The sequence below is a fragment of the Nomascus leucogenys genome, chromosome 6 (genome assembly GCF_006542625.1).
Source record: "Nomascus leucogenys isolate Asia chromosome 6, Asia_NLE_v1, whole genome shotgun sequence".
NCBI lineage: Eukaryota > Metazoa > Chordata > Mammalia > Primates > Hylobatidae > Nomascus > Nomascus leucogenys.
Genome location: NC_044386.1, coordinates 75,656,223 through 75,674,625, shown reverse-complemented (window position 1 = coordinate 75,674,625; position 18,403 = coordinate 75,656,223). Strand labels below are relative to the sequence as shown.

At 41.0% G+C, this 18,403-nt stretch overlaps 1 protein-coding gene across 1 annotated transcript in view; it reads right to left on the bottom strand.

The window, feature by feature from the left end:
- GABRG3 (gamma-aminobutyric acid type A receptor gamma3 subunit) overlaps positions 1–18,403 on the bottom strand; it is a 562,783-nt gene that overhangs the window by 99,396 nt on the left and 444,984 nt on the right. The window lies entirely within an intron of this gene.

Below are 18,403 nucleotides of genomic sequence, written 5' to 3'. Positions count from 1 at the left end.
AGTTAGGTATCTTTCCAGGGCTGCTCTTCATGCCAAACATGAAGAAACAAAACCATCTCAAAAGCTGTTCTGTGCTTTGCTGGCTAAATCTAGAGCCAAGCAATACAATACCTGCCATATGGTTTACAAGGATCAATAACTTAACATGATAAATTTAGGATGACACAATATATTCCCCACAAGAGATTTAATCCTACAGCGGGTACAGGAAATTGACAATGCACAAATGCTCTAAAGTATTCCATTCCTTTGAAAAAGAAAATCACAGCAATATTTCAGAAGTCATGCAAAGTGGATGCTTGAAATAAATGCTCAAGACAAATTAGAAGTATCTGCCCTATTTTTTGCTGTACCTTCGTATCATAATTTTAAAAACCAACAACAACCCCCTGGTCTTTTTTTCTCACTTGGGCCTCTGAGATAGAGATAGGGATGGGATGGCATGTTTTGAACTGAAACAGACTGTGGAGATCCCTCTCTGTGATGAGTAGCAACTTAAAAGTTGAGGTCCTTTATACCAAGGCAGGATTATCTCTAATCTCATGCCCTCTGTGCTAAAATCTGTGGTTTACCCCATGGGTATACTATTTACATCATCAGTTAACTTCCATTGTAGGACAGCTTTCAGTAATGGAATAATTAATCGAATAATTATGATCTAGTCTTAACTATGTTCCATTTATATTGCCTTTAAGGAGTAACTCTAATTCCATCCTTGCCTTGGACAAAAATGAATCTCTCATCTCAGCTACTTTAACTGTAAAATAGAGAAGGAATATTACAAATGCAGACCTCATTGGTGTGATACAAGGATTAGGTGATAATGAATATTTAGTATGGTTGATCGTGCCTGGCCCAGGAAAGGCCCTGCCTCAATATTAGCTGTTATAGTAACAAAGATTCACACAGGCCTATGAATGTTTAGCCAAGAGAAGTGCCACCAACAGATGGACTTTGATATTCCAGATGGTATCAGGTACATTCCAATGCCCATGAAAAAGCTAATGATGAGTACTACTGAAAAGGAATTTGGGAGCCAGAAGGTGCGAATGGTTCACCAATATGCCTAGCTTGGTGGAGAAAAAAGGTTCACTGATGAAGACCTCAAATATATACACGTGAATCGCAGGGGTCACAAAAATGTTATCTAGGCAGGTAGAGCTTTTTAGCATGAAGTATCACAATGGCTCAGGAATATCCTCCGCAGTCGGTTTGTTCCCATGTACAATGCGGAAAGATCTTTCATGGTTATTCTATGAGTTAAGATGGTGCATTGCCCTGTCAGGGAAAGCCCAGAGGAATTTTTGAGATTGGTGGGGATGGAGGAAAGGGTGGCAGGGCCGGTGCCTGGAGAGATCAGCACCACGAAGCACTGTGTGCGCAGATGCCCAGGACGAGTGGGGATCTGGAGAGAAGTGGGACGGGCAGAGGGAGACACTTCAGTCACACAGTGCACCATTCAGGGATGTGCACACAGGCCACAGACAGGCACAATCCATACATGACAGAGGTCTAACACATGCTGTGTCACCACATGCAGTGAGGGATACAGAGGCATGGGAACGCAATAAGGTCTCTGGTGCCAGATCACACGTGTTACGCCCTGCGGGTTATACTGGTGCCTTCTACCCCTAAATGATGAGATTTATCACCTGGACTAATAACCCAGTGATCTGTCTGGAAATAGAGTTGGGAGATCCCAAATTCCAGTTGCAATCTCAGAGAGAAATAAACAGAATGTGCCTGCAGCTATGATGGCTAGAACTGTGTTGTGTGCTATGTACACTGTCTTGAGCAAGACCATGTGGAAACAGCACAGCTAGCAGAGGGTCCAGAGACAGCAAAGGCCTAGGGCAAGAGACTGCCACTGTCCAGCCAGCCCCGGGAGGATCATAGACCACAATATACACACGGACCCCCGTGGGAATCACTATTTTTGGTGTCAGTTCATAAACACCTGAAAAATGGTGTAGGGAATGATTCTGAGGTAGTGTTTGTCTGTAGGGGGACAGATGATCAACATCAATCTGCAGTAAGATGACTTGTGTTTTGGTTTCTCATTTCAAACAGTGTATCATCTACTGGAAATGAGAGTTACATGCTTTAGCCCAATGTAATCATATAATCAAGTGTTTTCAATGAGACTTTTCGCTTCCACCATCCACCCATCTCTCCTTTGTCCAGCTCTACTTTTTAACCAGAAAATGCAATTTTCCTCTCATGCTGTTGAGAAGAAAGTCGCACCCCAAGGGCCTGACTTGGGGGAGTATTGTGATTACTATGATTCATCTCCTGTTTGGAGGAGTTCCTGTTAGCATCAAGATCAACCACAGGAAATGGAGGCTGCTGGTTCTGACCTTGGAGGAGGCCCTTGCATTAGAAGTAGAGAGGAGGAGGAGAAAGTTAACAGTACAAACAAGGTGGCTTTTCCTGTTGGCCTCTTTCCCCAGGTATTCAGCTCTCCCCAGGCTTTCTCCACCGAATGCTGTGTGCACTCTGAACATGCTCCCAGCACTCAGTCTGAAATTCCAGCACTGGGCTGGGAAGTGCTCCCCGGAGCGGAGCAGAGCAGAGTCAGAGCCACCAGGGAGACAACAGACACCTGGCTCCTCCAGGTGAGGCTGAGAAAGCTGCATGGTGCACTGGGCCAAGCACCCTGGCTGGGTGTCACGGTCCACTTGTTATAGAAAATCACAATGTACTCATGATGATTCTTGAGATTCAACAGTGGCTGTTTTGAAGAAAAACGTAGCTCTTGGCGTTCTCTTGGTGATTCATCTTCTGGAAGTGTGCATCAGGCGGTAAAAGAGATCTCCAAGGCAGAAGGACGCCCGGAGGAGCAGGAGGCGGGCTCCCGGCAGTCTCCTATTCTGAAGGCGATGCTGGCATGCAGAGAGACGTGTTTGCACAAATGTGGGCTCTGAGCAGACGGCAGCCCTCCCCTGCCTCAAGCAGAGATGTGGGGTGACTGTTCCAGAGCTGGAAGCATTTCGTAGTTTTCCCAAGTTCACTCCGACTTCGTAGGCAATGCCAGCCTATGTATTACCATTAGAAAGTTAGCACAGGACTTCAAGGTATTTATTTACTTTGACTTTTAAGTATTATTTACTTTTTATGAAATTCTTCATAAAAATGTAAAATGCACATAAAATTGTTAGCAAGCAGCTTTAAATTTAGCTAAGCTATTAAGAAAATTCTAAACAGGTCTCTGGTGAATGATAAAATTACTAGAAGTAAAAAATTCCAGTGCCAGTTAAGTAATCCCACGCTGTTTTCAGAAGAGTGGAACCTGGCTGGCTTCTGACTTAGCGTACTGAAATCCTGTTCATGCAGGAAGACTATCTCCTTCAGCAGCCCATCTTGGATCCCTGGAGCTTCCGATATCTTTTGGATATTTGTCCCCTCCAAATCTCATGTTGAAATCTGATCCCCAATGTTGGGGCCTGCTGGAAGGTGTTTGGGTCGTGGGATGGATCCCTCATGAATGTCTTGGTGCCCTCCTGTCAGTGATGAGCGAGTTCTGGCTGGTTGTTTAAAGAGCCTGGAACCTCCTCCTCTCTCTTGCTTCTTTTCTCACCATGGGATCTCTGCACACGTGGACCCCTCTTACCTTCTGCTATAAGTGGAAGCTCCCTGAGGCCCTCAGCAGAGGCAGATGCTGGTGCCATGCTTCCTGTATAGCCTGCATAACCATGAGCCAAATAAACCTTCTTAAAAAATAAATCACCCAGCCTCAGGTATTCTCTTACAGCAACACGAATGGATGAAAACACCTACGTAGGCCCAGATCCTGTGTTTACTTCTGCATCTTCTCCACCCTGGCAGCTTCGCTGAGTAGCAGTGACCATGTCCAGTTTTCTCCACTGCGTGTCTAGGTTTTGTTGTGGGCCGGGACATAATGGGTGCTCTATACATATACGCAGAACAAAAGAATGACCGGAAAAAAATGCTTCTACTGGAAGTGAGCAGGGACAAGGAGTAGAGGGAATCTGAAAGTAGAAAAAGATCTGTGGAAGAAAAAGCCATTTTCCTCTGTTCTAAGTGAAATGGAATTCCAACCAATCTATTTTCCAGATAATAAAGAAATTTGTTTGTACCAAAAATACCAACATAAAATAAAATTTAATTTTACTCCGTTTGTTAATTAGAGACATGTTTAGGGGTTCTGTGTTCAGCAACTCTAAAACATATAACCTTGTTTGCCAAATAAATTGAATCATGTGAGCAGAGAGCAGGTTCACTTTAAAAGTTTGATTTTTGATTATTTTTCAATTTTTCTAGGCAGCTACACTTTTAACAGGTTAGCATGTGTGTGTGTGACAAATTTAAAAGACGCTTGGTGATAACCAACATTATCCAAGCTAAGCCATTAGAACATGGAAACAAACAAATATCACTGCTGATGTCCTGATGAGAATGTGGGCTCTCTCTCTCTCTCTCTCTCTCTCTGTCTATTTTTCGGAGGAGTCTCACTTTGTCACCCAGGCTGGAGTGCAGTGGCATAATCATAGCTCACTGCAGCATTGAACTCCTGGGCTCAAGCAGTCCTCCCACCTCAGCCTTCTGCATAGCTGGGACCACAGGTGTACGCCACCAAGCCTGGCTTGCCCCTGGTTTTTTTCTCCCAACCCTCTGAATGTTCTCTGTTCTTTTCTTGCCATCCCTTGCACTGCTCTTTTTGGCCAGTCCATGCTGGGGAGCCCAGCCATGGTCTTGGTTGCTTTGATCTGCACTAGGAGCCACATTCAGTCCCATGGCTTTAATTCCTAAAGATGTGTGGACAATCACCACATTTGTATTTTTCCTTCAGACTCTTCCAGCCCTCCAGGTTAATCTACCAGTGAGTAACTCAGCATCTCCACTTGTATGTTTAACAAGAGTAACCATGTTACTATGTCCAACATGTTTGACATTGCCCCTCAAACCTATCTACCATCTCAGTAAACAGTAACCGTACATGTCTGGTGTTGAAGCAAAAAGTGAAGGTGCAGTATTTTTTATTCATCTCCTCTGTAACACCCATCTCTTATTTTCCATGGACTGAATGTTTGCATCCCTCCAAAATTCATATGCTGAAACCCGAATTCCCAGTGGTATTTGGAGGTGTTACCTTTGGGAGGTGACAAAGTCATGAGGATGCAGCCCCTTCCCCCCAAAGTGGGATTAGTGCCCTTATTATAAGAAGAGACAGAAAGCTTGTTTCCTTTCTCTGAAGACAGCCATTAGCAAACCAGGAAGTGGGCCCTCACCAGACATCTAATATGCTGGTGCCTTGATCTTGAACTTCCCAGCCTCCAGAATTGTGAGAAATGAATATTTGTTGTTTAAGCTCCCCAGTCTGTGGTATTCTACTGTAGCAGCCCGAGCTGATGAAGATACTCATCAGCAATTGCCATCAGGACTAATCCCCATATCTATATTGAATCTTGTCACTGCTCTCCATCTCTACTGCACTATGCTAGTTGAACAAAGTCCCATCACCTGGTACTGGTAACACCACTCTGGCCTCTCCCTGACCCTGTGCCATTCCCAGAGCCCAGGCAATAGAGCAGCCAGAGGCAAGTTGGATCCTGCTTTCCCCACCTCATACCTGATACAGGGGAGGGGTCACAGGACTGTTTATGGAATTTCTAATAAATGTTTAAAGAATGGCTAATGGACATAGCTTAGAGGCATGAAGCCTATAAATTCTGGATGCTAGCCTCTCTCTGGGTTTAGAATAATCACTTTAGTAGGCCTCAGTGGTAATTCCAATACCGTAAACTTAAGTTACTTGACCCAGATAAGATAAGGAGAGACTAGCATAAATACTTTAATAGTTAAAATACACCCTTTATTCATTCCTCATACACTCAACCTATTTATTGAGCACCTATATTCTGGTGGTCAGAGACAGATAATTTAAAAACAGCAATAATTCTCAATGGTAGAATGTCCAAGCCCAGAAGCAGGGCCAGTGCACTATGGCTGTGTGCAAAATCTGGTCTCCACTCATTTTTTGTAAATAAAGTTTTATTAAAACAGAGCAACACACATTTATTTATTTACACATGCACTACAATGGCAGAGTTGAGTAGTTGCAAGAGAGACCATACGGCCCAAAAAGGCTTAAAAAAGTAAATAATAATATTTACTATTTTACCATTTGTAGACGCTTGCAAAACTCTGCTAGAGGGAAAAACAAAATAGTATAAAAGGGGGAAGAGACTACACTGTGGGGTCATGGCAGGATATTGATCCATTATATAGGGTGATGGGGAAGGCCCTTAGGACAAGGAAAACGTCCAGAAGAGACCTGCAAAAGTGGGGCACAGGTCCTGCATATGCAAGGGAAGAGTGGTCCAGAAAGAGAGGGGAGTGAGCACAAAGGCCTGGCACAGAGAGAGCTTGGCATGTTGCGTGAACAGCCGGGATATCAGGGCTTCTTGGCCTGTTGGATTGGAGAGAAGTGGAAAGATGAGAGCAGGAAGGAAACTGAAGTAAATGCATAGATGGACACATGGCTAACCTTCAGGTGAACTCCAGCTACTTGCCAAAGGGGAATTATTAAGACAGGATGCAGGAAGATATCCTTCCTCCTGTTAGACGTCAAAGAAGACCCTCTGAACCAGAGCCGCCAGAGGGGAGGCCGTGCTCCTTCCACTCCCTACCTACTCTATGCCTCATACTGCTGCTCTGGCCAGGTGTTCACTGCCCTCAATGGCCAGTGGCACCGGCTCTGATGGAATATGAAGGGACTGTTGTTATTTCTACAGACTTATACTTTATTTGGGTAAGTTATATTATGTGCTATCATTTGTTTTCATTTTAAGAGGTAGTCAACATGAATTAGATTATTTCTGCATTCTGGATTTGCTAATTATATATATATATATAATGTATATTTATTATGAATTATTTTATGTAAAAGATGAAATGTTTCAAATCATTCCCTGTTCACTACATATTATAAAGGCCAAAAAGGCTGAAGAGATGGAACCCAGGTGATCGATGGTATAGTACAGACCTCTTTGTGTAAGTTAAACGTTTCTTTTGCTCTGTGCTTGAATTCTGCCAGTTTTCAAAGGACAAGTTATTTTTTAGAATTTTATTTGACAAAATGATTATCCATAAATGTTCATTGTCCCACCATTTTCACAGCCACAAACACAAACTTAAAACACACTAAATGAATCTGCTGTTAACATCTGCATCAATATGCTGTGCATTATTCTGGGTCACTTATAATGTATGTGAATATAGTGTCACTCCAGCAATTTCCATGTTTATTAAAAAGCTTTAGTAAAGCCAAAATCAACTGCATGAAATTTGCTATACAAATATATTTCCTGGTCAGATCACGGCCTTTCCACAGCAGCACTGACATGGATAACTAATGAGGGAAAATGTTACAAATAAAAGGGCTCGTTTAAGGTCCTATAAGAATTGTGTTGCCTAAACATTTGGGAGGAAGTAAACATTTGCTAAAAATTTATTAATCTTAGCTTTTTAGTGTTTGTAAAAAGGACACAAGGTCAACTTGAAATTCACCTTTTTCAGAAAGTTTGAGAGTCTAGTAATGATTTATGACTGTGATTCCCCAGAAGGTTCAGAGTCAGCATCTTTGGAGGCAGGTGGCCTGTGAGGATTTCCACATGCCTTGTACTGATTTATTCAGCAGTCACTTTCCATAGTGATAGAGCAATTGTTTGCCATATGAACCATATTGACATACATACAATACTAGCCCTAAACTCAAGGAGAGCTACATGGCATCTGTTGAATTAGGGGATCATTTTGATTAATTAGATTTAAAAAGAGCCACCAGAGGGGAAGCTCTTCCAGAATGACAGAGTAAGGACCTCTGAAAATCCACTCCTCCATAAAGGCAAAGAGAACATTAGCAAAAAATATCAAAATCAACCTTTTCGGAACTCTGAAAATTAGCCAAGTCCAGGCAACAGCCAAAGGAGAATGTCCAGGGGAATGTGGACAGCCTCTAAAAGCTGACAAGGAAAGGCATCTCCTAGAACCTATTGAAGAAACACAGGTTTCCTGTCATGTTGATTTTAGCCTAGTAAGAGCCATTTTCAATTCCTGGCCACCCGAACTGAAGATAATAAATTTGTGTTGTTTTAAGCCACTGAGTTTTTGGTAGTTTGTTACAGCAGTAACATGAAATTAACACATATTTGGTACCTGGAGTGGGGTTCTGCCTTTGGGCATGGGCAAAAACTAGAAGCATTTTGAGGACCATGTTAGAAAAAGCCTAGATTGGCCTGGAAAGATTTTTAGTACCAATATGGTCACTAGCAACTCTGGTAATGAGGACTCAGAGGAAGTGAAGAGCACAGTAGAGAAAATCTACATCATCTTGGAGTATATATAAATCATCGTAAACACATTCTTTGTAGAAATATTGGTGGTGAGGGTGCAGAAAGAGATGAAGAACATGTTCTTGGAAACTGGAGGAAAAGACTTCTTGCTGTACAGTGGCAGGAAGCTTAGCAGAACTGTGTTAGACTGTCATGTGGAATGCAGAATTTGTAAACAATGAGTTGTATATTTAGGTGAGGAGATTTCCAAGCACAGTTGGAAAGAAGCAACCTGTTGAAGGAGCAACCTGGTTTCTTCTTGATGCCAATAGCAAAATGTGACAGGAAAGAGATACATTGAGGAGATAAACTGCTAAGCAAAAAGAAACCAGGATTTCATGATATGAGAAATTTTCACCACATCCAGATTACTAAAGATGCTAAATTTAGGAAATGCAGTCATAAAAATGTGTTCTGGAAAAAACTGAGACTGTGGCTGGACTATCCTTTGTACCTTCTAAACATCAAAAGGTAGAATATTCAGTCACATAGAGGCCTCTCTGAGGTGATCAGGCATGTGACTCTTGGATCCACTCAGCCATCTCAGCTAATGAAAGAACACTAGACAGAAATTCAAATCCACAGAGAAATAAAGAGCACCAAGGCTCTCTGAGGGGTAAATGTAAAAGACAGTGTAAATGCATTCTGTTTGTAACACTTTTCTTTTCCTGTCTAACTTGAAAGGCAACTACATAAAGTAATAATTACATAAATGTGTTTATGGGCTTATAATGTACAGATAAGTGATTTCTATATAATTAATAGCATGAAGGTAGGATGAAGGAAAGCAGCTAGCCATATCAAAACAAAGCTTGTATATACTATACTGTCAAAATTAAGTCAATATTAATCCCAACTACATTAAGATGTTAATTAGCCTAACAGACATATATAGAAATCATCACCAAACAATAATAACACAATACACATCATTCTCAAGCACACATGGAATATCCTACAGGATGAGCCATAGACTAGGCCATAAAATAAGCTTTGATAAATGTAAAATTATTGAGAACATGCTATGTATGCTCTCCAACCACAATGGAATGAAATTAGAAGTTAATAATAGGAATAAATTTGGGAAATACACAAAAAATGTGGAAATTAAATACTACACTCCTAAAGAATAAAAGGTCAAAGAAGAAATCCCAAGGGGGAAAAAGAAATACTTTTAAACAAGAGCGTGAATGCAAGGTTGGTTTAATATGTGAAAATCAGCTGCTATAATACACTCTTAATAGAATAAAGGATAAAAATAACATTATCATCTCAAGAGATTCACAACAAGCTCAGCAAAACAAACACACATTCATGAAAAAAGCAGTCAGGAGATATGGAATAGAAGGTACTTTCCTCACAGTGATAAAGGGTGTCTACAAAACCTCACAGCTAGCAGCAAATGGAATGGTGCAAAACGGAATCCTTCCCCCTTCCAACAAGGCAAAATGCATGCTCTCAACACTTTTATTCAAAACTGAACAACAGGTTTAATACAAGGCAATTAAGCATGAAAATGAAATAAGAGACATGCATATGGAAAGGAAGAAATAAAACAATCTCTATTTATAGGGAGCATAATATCATATACAGAAATTCCTAATGAATCCACAGAAAAACGATTAGAATAAAAAAGTTGCTATAAAGACACATGCACACGTATGTTTATTGCGGCACTATTCACAATAGCAAAGACTTGGAACCAACCCAAATGTCCAACAATGATAGACTGGATTAAGAAAATGTGGCACATATACACCATAGAATACTATGCAGCCATAAAAAATGATGAGCTCATGTCCTTTGTAGGGACATGGATGAAACTGGAAAACATCATTCTCAGTAAACTATCGCAAGGACAAAAAACCAAACACCGCATGTTCTCACTCATAGGTGGGAATTGAACAATGAGAACTCATGGACACAGGAAGGGGAACATCACACTCCAGGGACTGTTGTGGGGTGGGGGGAGGGGGGAGGGACAGCATTAGGAGATATACCTAATGCTAAATGACGAGTTAGTGGGTGCAGGAAATCAACATGGCACATGGATACATATGTAACAAACCTGCACATTGTGCTCATGTACCCTAAAACCTAAAGTATAATAAAAAAAAAAAGTTCAGTAAAGCTGCAGTTCACAAGGTCAAAATACAAAAATAAATTATATTTCTATATAGTAGCAATGAAAAATCTGAAAGGCAAGTTACAAAAATGATTCAATTTTTAAAACTTCCAGATGGCACTCACTTTCCAGAAACTGGAAATCTGATTCCAAAGTTCATACGGAAATTCAAAGGACCCAGATTAGCCAAAACGATCTTGAAAAAGAAAAATAACATTGGAGGACTCAAACATCCCAATTTCCAATCTTACTAAAGAGCTTCAGTAATAAAAATAGTGCGCTACTGTCATAAGGATAGATGGATAGACAAGTAAAACAGAATTGAGAGTCCAGAAATAAACCCTTATACTTCTGATTGATTGATTGATTGAGACAGACACTTGCTCTGTCACCCAAGCTGGAGCACAGTGCAGCGATCTCGGCTTACTGCAACCTCTGCCTCTTGGGTTCAAATGATCTTCCTGCCTCAGCCTCTTGAGTAGCTGGGATTACAGGTGCCTGCCACCACACCTGGCTAATCTTTGTATTTTTAGTAGAGACGGGGTTTTGGCATGTTGGCCAGGCTGGTCATGAACTCCTGGCCTCAGGTGATCCACCTGCCTTGGCCTCCCAAAGTGCTGGGATTATAGGTGTGAGCCACTGTGCCCAGCCTAGTCAATTCATTTTTGACAAGGGTGCCAAGACAACTAATTGGGCAAAATAGTAGTCATTTAAACAAATGTTGCTGTGACAATGGGATATGCGCATGCAAACAAATGAAGTTATACCTCTTTCTCTCATCATATGCAAAAATTAATTCAAAATGGATCATATGCCTAGATGCCAGTGTTAAAATTATCAAACCCTTAGAAGAAGAATTAGAAATAAAACTTCATGATCTTCACTAGACAATGGAATTTTAGATGATACACCAAAAGCAAAAACAAGAGAAAAAAGAAGGTCAAATTAAATTTAATTTATAATTCATGTGTTTGTGATTCAAAGGATACCATTAGTAAGTGGAAAGTCAACACACAGAATACAAGAAACTATTTATTTACCATACAATATGATAAGGGAGTTGCATCCAGTATGTGTAAAGATATTTTACAACTCAACAATAAAAATGATAACCCAATTGAAAAATGGGCAGAGGATTTGAGTAGACATCTCTTCAAAGGATATATATGAATGGCCAACAAGCATCTAAAGAGATGCTCAACATCATTAGTTATTAGAAACATTAGAAACATCTAAAGAGATGCTCAACATCATTAGTCATTGAAAATCAATCACCGTGAAATAAATACCACTGCATACTCACTGGAATGCCTAAAATAGAAACGACAGGCAATACCAAGGTGGTGAGGATGTGGAGAAACTGAAACCCCCTTACACTGCTCGTGGCCTTGCAAAATGGTGAAGCCACTGGTAACTTCTCAAAATGTAGACATAGTGTTTCCATAGGACCACAGAATTCTCCTGTTAGGTATAAGCCCAACAGCACTAAATAAATAATCAAAACCTGCACATGAATTTTCATAGCAACATTATTTATAGGACCAAAATGTAAAAACAATCCAAATGTCCATCAGCCAAAGAATAGATCCATGGCTAATCACATTGTGGTATATCCATGCGATGGAATATTACTCAGCAATACAAAGGAATGCGGTACTAATACAAGCTATGAGGTAGACAAACCATGAAAACATTATTCTAAGTGAAAGAGGGCAGTCACAAAAGGCCATATATCACATCATCCATTTAGACAAAGTATCTGAAGGAAGCAAATTCAAGTACCAAGCATGATTGCCAGGATCTGGGGAAAGAGAATGGGAAGTTAATATGTATACTGGGCTTATTTTTAGGGTGATGAAAATATTCTAAAGTTAGACAGTGGTGACAGTTGCAGAATTCTGTGAATATGCTAAAAATTACTGAACTGCATACTTTAAAATGATGAAATTTATGGCATGTGAATTATATCTCATTAAAGTTGTGACTTGAAAATGAGTCATCAGACTACCAGGTTATGGGAGACTTAGAGCCCAGTCCAAGCCCTGCTGCTAACTCTGAAGGACTCATCGCCATGTAAGCCTACCCAAGGTCAGTCATGAATATATTGTCTCCATGTAGAACATGGAAAGGTCAGACAAGGGCATCGCCATTCCTTCCATTTCTCAAGACTATAGTAATATGAATGATTTATCTCCAAATCTTTACAATACACAACACATACAATAGTTGTGTTTTGAAACTATTAGTGTGGTCAAGTAATTCTCACTCCTAGGTTTCAATTTCTAAGTAAATGAAACAATTAGGAGACTCAGTGAGATCTGTCATTCTAGATTGCAAAGATCTATTTGAACCTTATCTATGTGTATGAAACTATATCTCTTAAAATATATTCATCAGTATGTTTTCTGAACATGGCAAAGAATGTGGCTTCACAGATTTGTACCTGACTTTCCTCCCTGAATTGTAAACTCTGAGAGGTTTAGACAAAATGTAAGCATGTCACCATTTAGTTATAGGAAATCCATTTGCAAACTGACACAAATTTAAATTGACCTAATTTTTTTTCCCTCAGCTCCAGATTCTTGTTTGTTTGTGTGCTTTTTCATTCAAGACACCTAATACCACATGCCCTCCTTGCTGTCAGCTAGCAAAATGAACTAGGCCTGTGGTGAAGGAAGACTTCCCCCCATTAAGTTTGTCTCTGCTTCGTTTTTGTCTGGTGGACAAATTAGAAAATATCAGGTTAAACTGGGAGGGACAACCCCCAAATAATGAACAAGAAGGGTTCAGCTTCTTACATATGTTATTTTTGAAAATTACACAAATTCCCCAAATAATAAAAAAAGTGTCAACAAATTGGCAGAAGATTGTGCATGGTCTCACTGAAGGTTAGCTCCTTCTCTTGCCCACTTAATTCACATTCATGTGAAAACCAGTGGGAGCTGGGGTTCAGCTTATATTCTGTCAAATAGTTCCAGACAGGGAAATAGTACATTCAGGATGAAAATAACCCTTGGCGATATATCTCTGGTGTGAATTACATGACAGTACTCTTAATCATGCTTCTCAGCTATATTTTCACACTTAGTGGGAACTGTGCATGTTATAATCACATTCCCTGGTAACAGTTTTCAAATTGAAGCCCTACCCAGCATCCTAAAACTCACATTTTAAGGGATTATTTGCTCAAGTCTTTAAAATTGCACAGTCCAGGAGCAGTGTCTCATGCCTGTAATCCCAGCACTTTTGGAGGCCAATGCAGGAGGATTGCTTGAGGCCAGGAGTTTGAAACCAGCCTGGGCAACATGGCGAGACCCCATCTCTACAAAAGAAAAATTTAAAAAAAATTAGCCAGGCATGGTGGCATGTGCTGTAATCTCAGCACTTTAGGAGGTGGAGGAGAAGGATTGCTTGAGCCCAGGAGTTCAAGGGTGGAGTGAGTGATGTTTGCACCACTGCACTCCAGCCTGGCAGACAAAGCAAGTCTGTGTCTCAAAAATAAATAAATAAGTAAAATACATAAAATTGCAGAGAAGTTGAAATTAACAAGCCACTCCAGAGGATGGGAGGGATGTATCTTGATTTATGAAAATATTCAGGCATGTATGACAAGAATAAAATTTCCAACATACTGAAGAGAAAAAAATGAACTACTTAATCCCTGTGCTTGATTCCAATTTTTTCTGCAAGAATTTGTAATTTGGAACAAATGATTAAATGAGAACCGAACAAGAGGTAGGACTTTGAATTCAAATCTTGTAAATGACATTTGTTAGATATAGATCTGGGGCCAGCTGCTTGCCACATGCCTAGTAATAATAACAAGGAAAATAATAGAAGCATTAATTATATACTTCTTCTGTGTCAGGCCTACGTGAAGCTGTTTATATGGTGTACTCTGTTTAAACTATATCATAGCAGAAGGTAGGATAATTCCCCATTTTACAAAGGGCTTAGAAAAGTGAAATATCTGATCTAAATGGAGGAGGCGGAACCTGAACACAGACTTTCTAATAGCAAACTCTTGGCAGCCACACTGCACTGTTTATTGCCAACTTCATTAGGCTTTAGGTTCCTTATCTACAAAATGGACTGGAAAATACATACCTCAAATTTTTTAAGATCAGATAAGATTGTGTATATAGAAAGTGCTTTTGGATGAATTAGGATGAGGCATTTAAAATTACTGCACATTAAATATTAAAGGATTAAAACTCAATTACTATAAAACACAATTATAAAATGATATTGTTGCATAACACCATCATAAATCCTATATAAAGGACCATATTTAGTCTCACACATTTGGATCATTTCCCAGAAGACAGAATATTGAAACAATAGAATTTTATTTCCTTTTCTAATGGAGCCCAAACATCAGATGCTTGGTTGTCATTCAGAGCTCTTCAAAAAACACGAATGCTACTAAATGCTAATATAACAGGCCTGATTCCAGATGGCCTGGAAAATTTATGGGACTGAAAGCATTGTGCAGTGCAAGCCACAACCAGAGAAGCAGCAGAGGAACCCTGGAGAACCTTCAGAACAGCTTTCTTTTGAAATTTCTTTTAGAGACAGAGTCTGGCTCTGTGACCCAGGATGGAGTGAAGGGCAGCATCATACCTCACTGCAGCCTCAGGCTCAAATGATCCTCCTGCCTGAGCCTCCTGAGTAGCTGGGACTATAGGTGTGCACCACTGTGCCCAACTAAAATTTTTTTTTATTTTTTATTTATTTATTTTGGTAGATATGAGGTCTTATTATGTTGTCCAGGCTGATCTTGAACTCCTAGCCTCAAGCCATCCACCTTCTTGACTCCCAAAGTGCTGGGATTACTGTCATGAGACACCACGCCTGGCCAAGAAAGGCTTTGTCTTTTCTTTCTGTCATTTTTATAATTCGGCACGTGTGTTTCGTACCTCATGGCTTTGGCTGAGTTAGAGGTTGCCACTGGATTTCCCATGGGACTACCTGGCATACGTCCTCAGCTTGGACACCAGGCTTCTGCAAAGTTATGTCTTTGGAAGTGTTAAAATAACTAACTCTTTTTTTCCTTCATGCCCTTTTGTGTGGGCAAACCCAGCCAAGCACATTATAAACGGGGCTTAACAAAATGAGGCCTGCTTTATTAGGTGTGCAGGGTCAAAGGAGATGAGTTTGTCTCTTTTTTTCCACTGCCCATTTTCATCATCAGCTCTTCTCTTTCTGTGGGGAGGAGGCACTTGGTGATAGACTCTTCATCTTGGACCAGAGCTCTGATATCCTTAGTTCCTTGCAGAAATTCTGACATTTTTACTCTAGGAGAGGAATCTTCAGGTATATCTGAGTATTTGAATTCAGTATTCAAATTGGTGCAAACTCAGACTGTGCTAATGAGTGATTGTTCTATAACATTCTCCATTGCCATTGTAGCCAGATGGGAGAGTGTACTTACCACACTCTATCAGCCTCTTCACGGTTAAGTCAAGCTCTTTTCAAAAAGTGAAGCACTTTCTTGTGTGTTTAACAAATCAAAGTTTCAAACATTGAATAAAAGAAGAAAATTTAGAAGAGAGTTATATCGAATTTACTAAGAATAGTCCATTCCAGGCCTAAACCTTCATACCAATTACACAACAACAATTACATTCTCCAAGGAGAAGTAATAAGAAAAGATTCTCTCAAAAGCCTTATTTGCACCAACTTAGGAACAACTTTTAAGTAGCTGATGCAAGAATAAATAGATTTTAGGCTTTATGAAATACAAAGTTTGAGGGTTCCATCATCACTTCTTTTTTTTTTTGAGACGGAGTCTCGCTCTGTCGACCAGGCTGGCGTGCAGTGGCGTGATCTCGGCTCACTGCAAACTCTGCCTCCAGGGTTCATGCCATTCTCCTGCCTCAGCCTCCGGAGTAGCTGGGACTACAGGCGCCCGCCACCATGTCCGTCTCCTTTTTTTTTTTTTTTTTTTTTTGGATATTTTTAGTAGAGACACGGTTTCACCACGTTAGCCAGGGTGGTCTCGATCTCCTGACCTCGTGATCCACCTGCCTCGGCCTCCCAATGGCCACCATCACTTCTGACACTAACTGCAAGGTCAGGGATCCCCAAGAGCATCCCCAGGTTTACAATTCACTAGAAGGACTCAGAACTCAGTCAAGCCACTTATACTCATCGTTAGAGTCTATACAGCAAAAAATGCAGACTACAATCAGCCCAGGGGACAAGTACATACGGCAGGGTCCAGCAGTCAACAAGCCAGGGGCCTCCAGCTGTCCTCTCCCAGGGGAGTTGTGTGGACAGCTCTTACTTCTCTCAGCAAGACGTATGAAAAGACGGCTGGAGTATTGCCAATCAGGGAAGCTCACCTGGGCCTTGATGTCCAGAGATTCCACTGGAGATTTGTCTTGGAGACGTGGTCAAGTGCAAATGTGACTGGTTTAGTCTTAGCCCCTCCAGAGGTCAAGCTGATACCGCATGGCCCTAGGCCCCTGCTATGCTCTGAATGTGCCCCCATAGTTCATATGCTGAAATGTAATCACCAATGTGATATTATTAACAGGTGAAACCTGGCCAGGCGCGGTGGTTCACGCCTGTAATCCCAGCACTTTGGGAGGCCAAGATGGGCAGATTACCTGAAGTCAGGAGTTCGAGACCAGCCTGGCCAACATGGTGAAACCCCGTCTCTACTAAAAATACAAAAATTAGCCAGGTGTGGTGGCAGGCGTCTGTAGTCCCAGCTACTCGGGAGGCTGAGGCAGGAGAATCGCTTAAACCTGGGAGGTGGAGGTTGCAGTGAGCTGAGATCATGCCATTGCACTCCAGCCTGGGTGACAAGAGTGAGACTCTGTCTAAAAAAAAAAAAAAGGTGAAACCTTAGGAGGTGATTAAGTCATGAGAGTAGATCTCTCATGAATGGGATTAATGCCCTTATGAAAGAGGTACAAGGGAGCTGTCTCCCTCCCATCTGCCTTCCGCCCCTGCCATGTGAGGACACAGCAGCTAGGCACCATCTAGAAGTGGAAAGGGCAGCCCTCAGTAGACACTGCACCTGCTGTCACCTTGATCTTGGACTTCCTAGCCTCCTTAACTATGAGAAAGAATTCTGTTATGTATAAATTACCCAGTCTTGGGTATTTTGTTATAACAGCACAAATGAACTAAGACAGCCCTAGCTACAAATCACACTATTTGCATAGACTATATGGTGTGACCCAAGACCCCATCATAGATCACATTGTTAGCATAAACTAGTTGAAGTGGCCCAGGGACCCCAGGTAAGCAAAGACGTTCTCATCAAGCAGGACATTCCAAGAGTTTAGAGATTACCTTCCAGGAGCTTGGGGCAAAGGTTTGCTCCTTTCTTTGGGCAAAGTTAACTCTTTCCTGCAGGAGAATACACTAGCATAGTAAGTTGAGCACTACTGACATTTATTGTCTGTATATTATGTTTCAACTTTATGCTGAAAAATTCATGCCAATTAACTCACTTAGCACTTAACTGCATATGATAGCTACTATCATCAATCCTATTTTGCAAATAAGAAAATGGAAGTTGGGTGTGGTGGCTCACACTTGTAATTTCAGTACTTTGGGGGAACAGCTGGGAGGATTGCTTGAGTCCAGGAGTTTGAGATCAGACAGGGCAACATAATGAGACGTCAGCTCTACAAAAAAAAAAAAGAAAAAAAAAAGCCAGGTGTTGTGGTGCAAGACTGTAGTCCCAGCTACTCAGGAGGCTGAAGTGGGAGGATCATTTGGACTCAGGAGGTCGAGGCTGCAGTGAGTCATGATTGTGCCACTGTACTCAAGCTTTGGCGACAGAACAAGACCCTAAAACCCCATCTCAAAAAAAAAAAGAAGAAAGAAAATGGAGATGTAAATAGGTTGCTCAAATTCTCACAGATCATAATAAAATGTTGAGTCCAGATTTGATATTAGACTG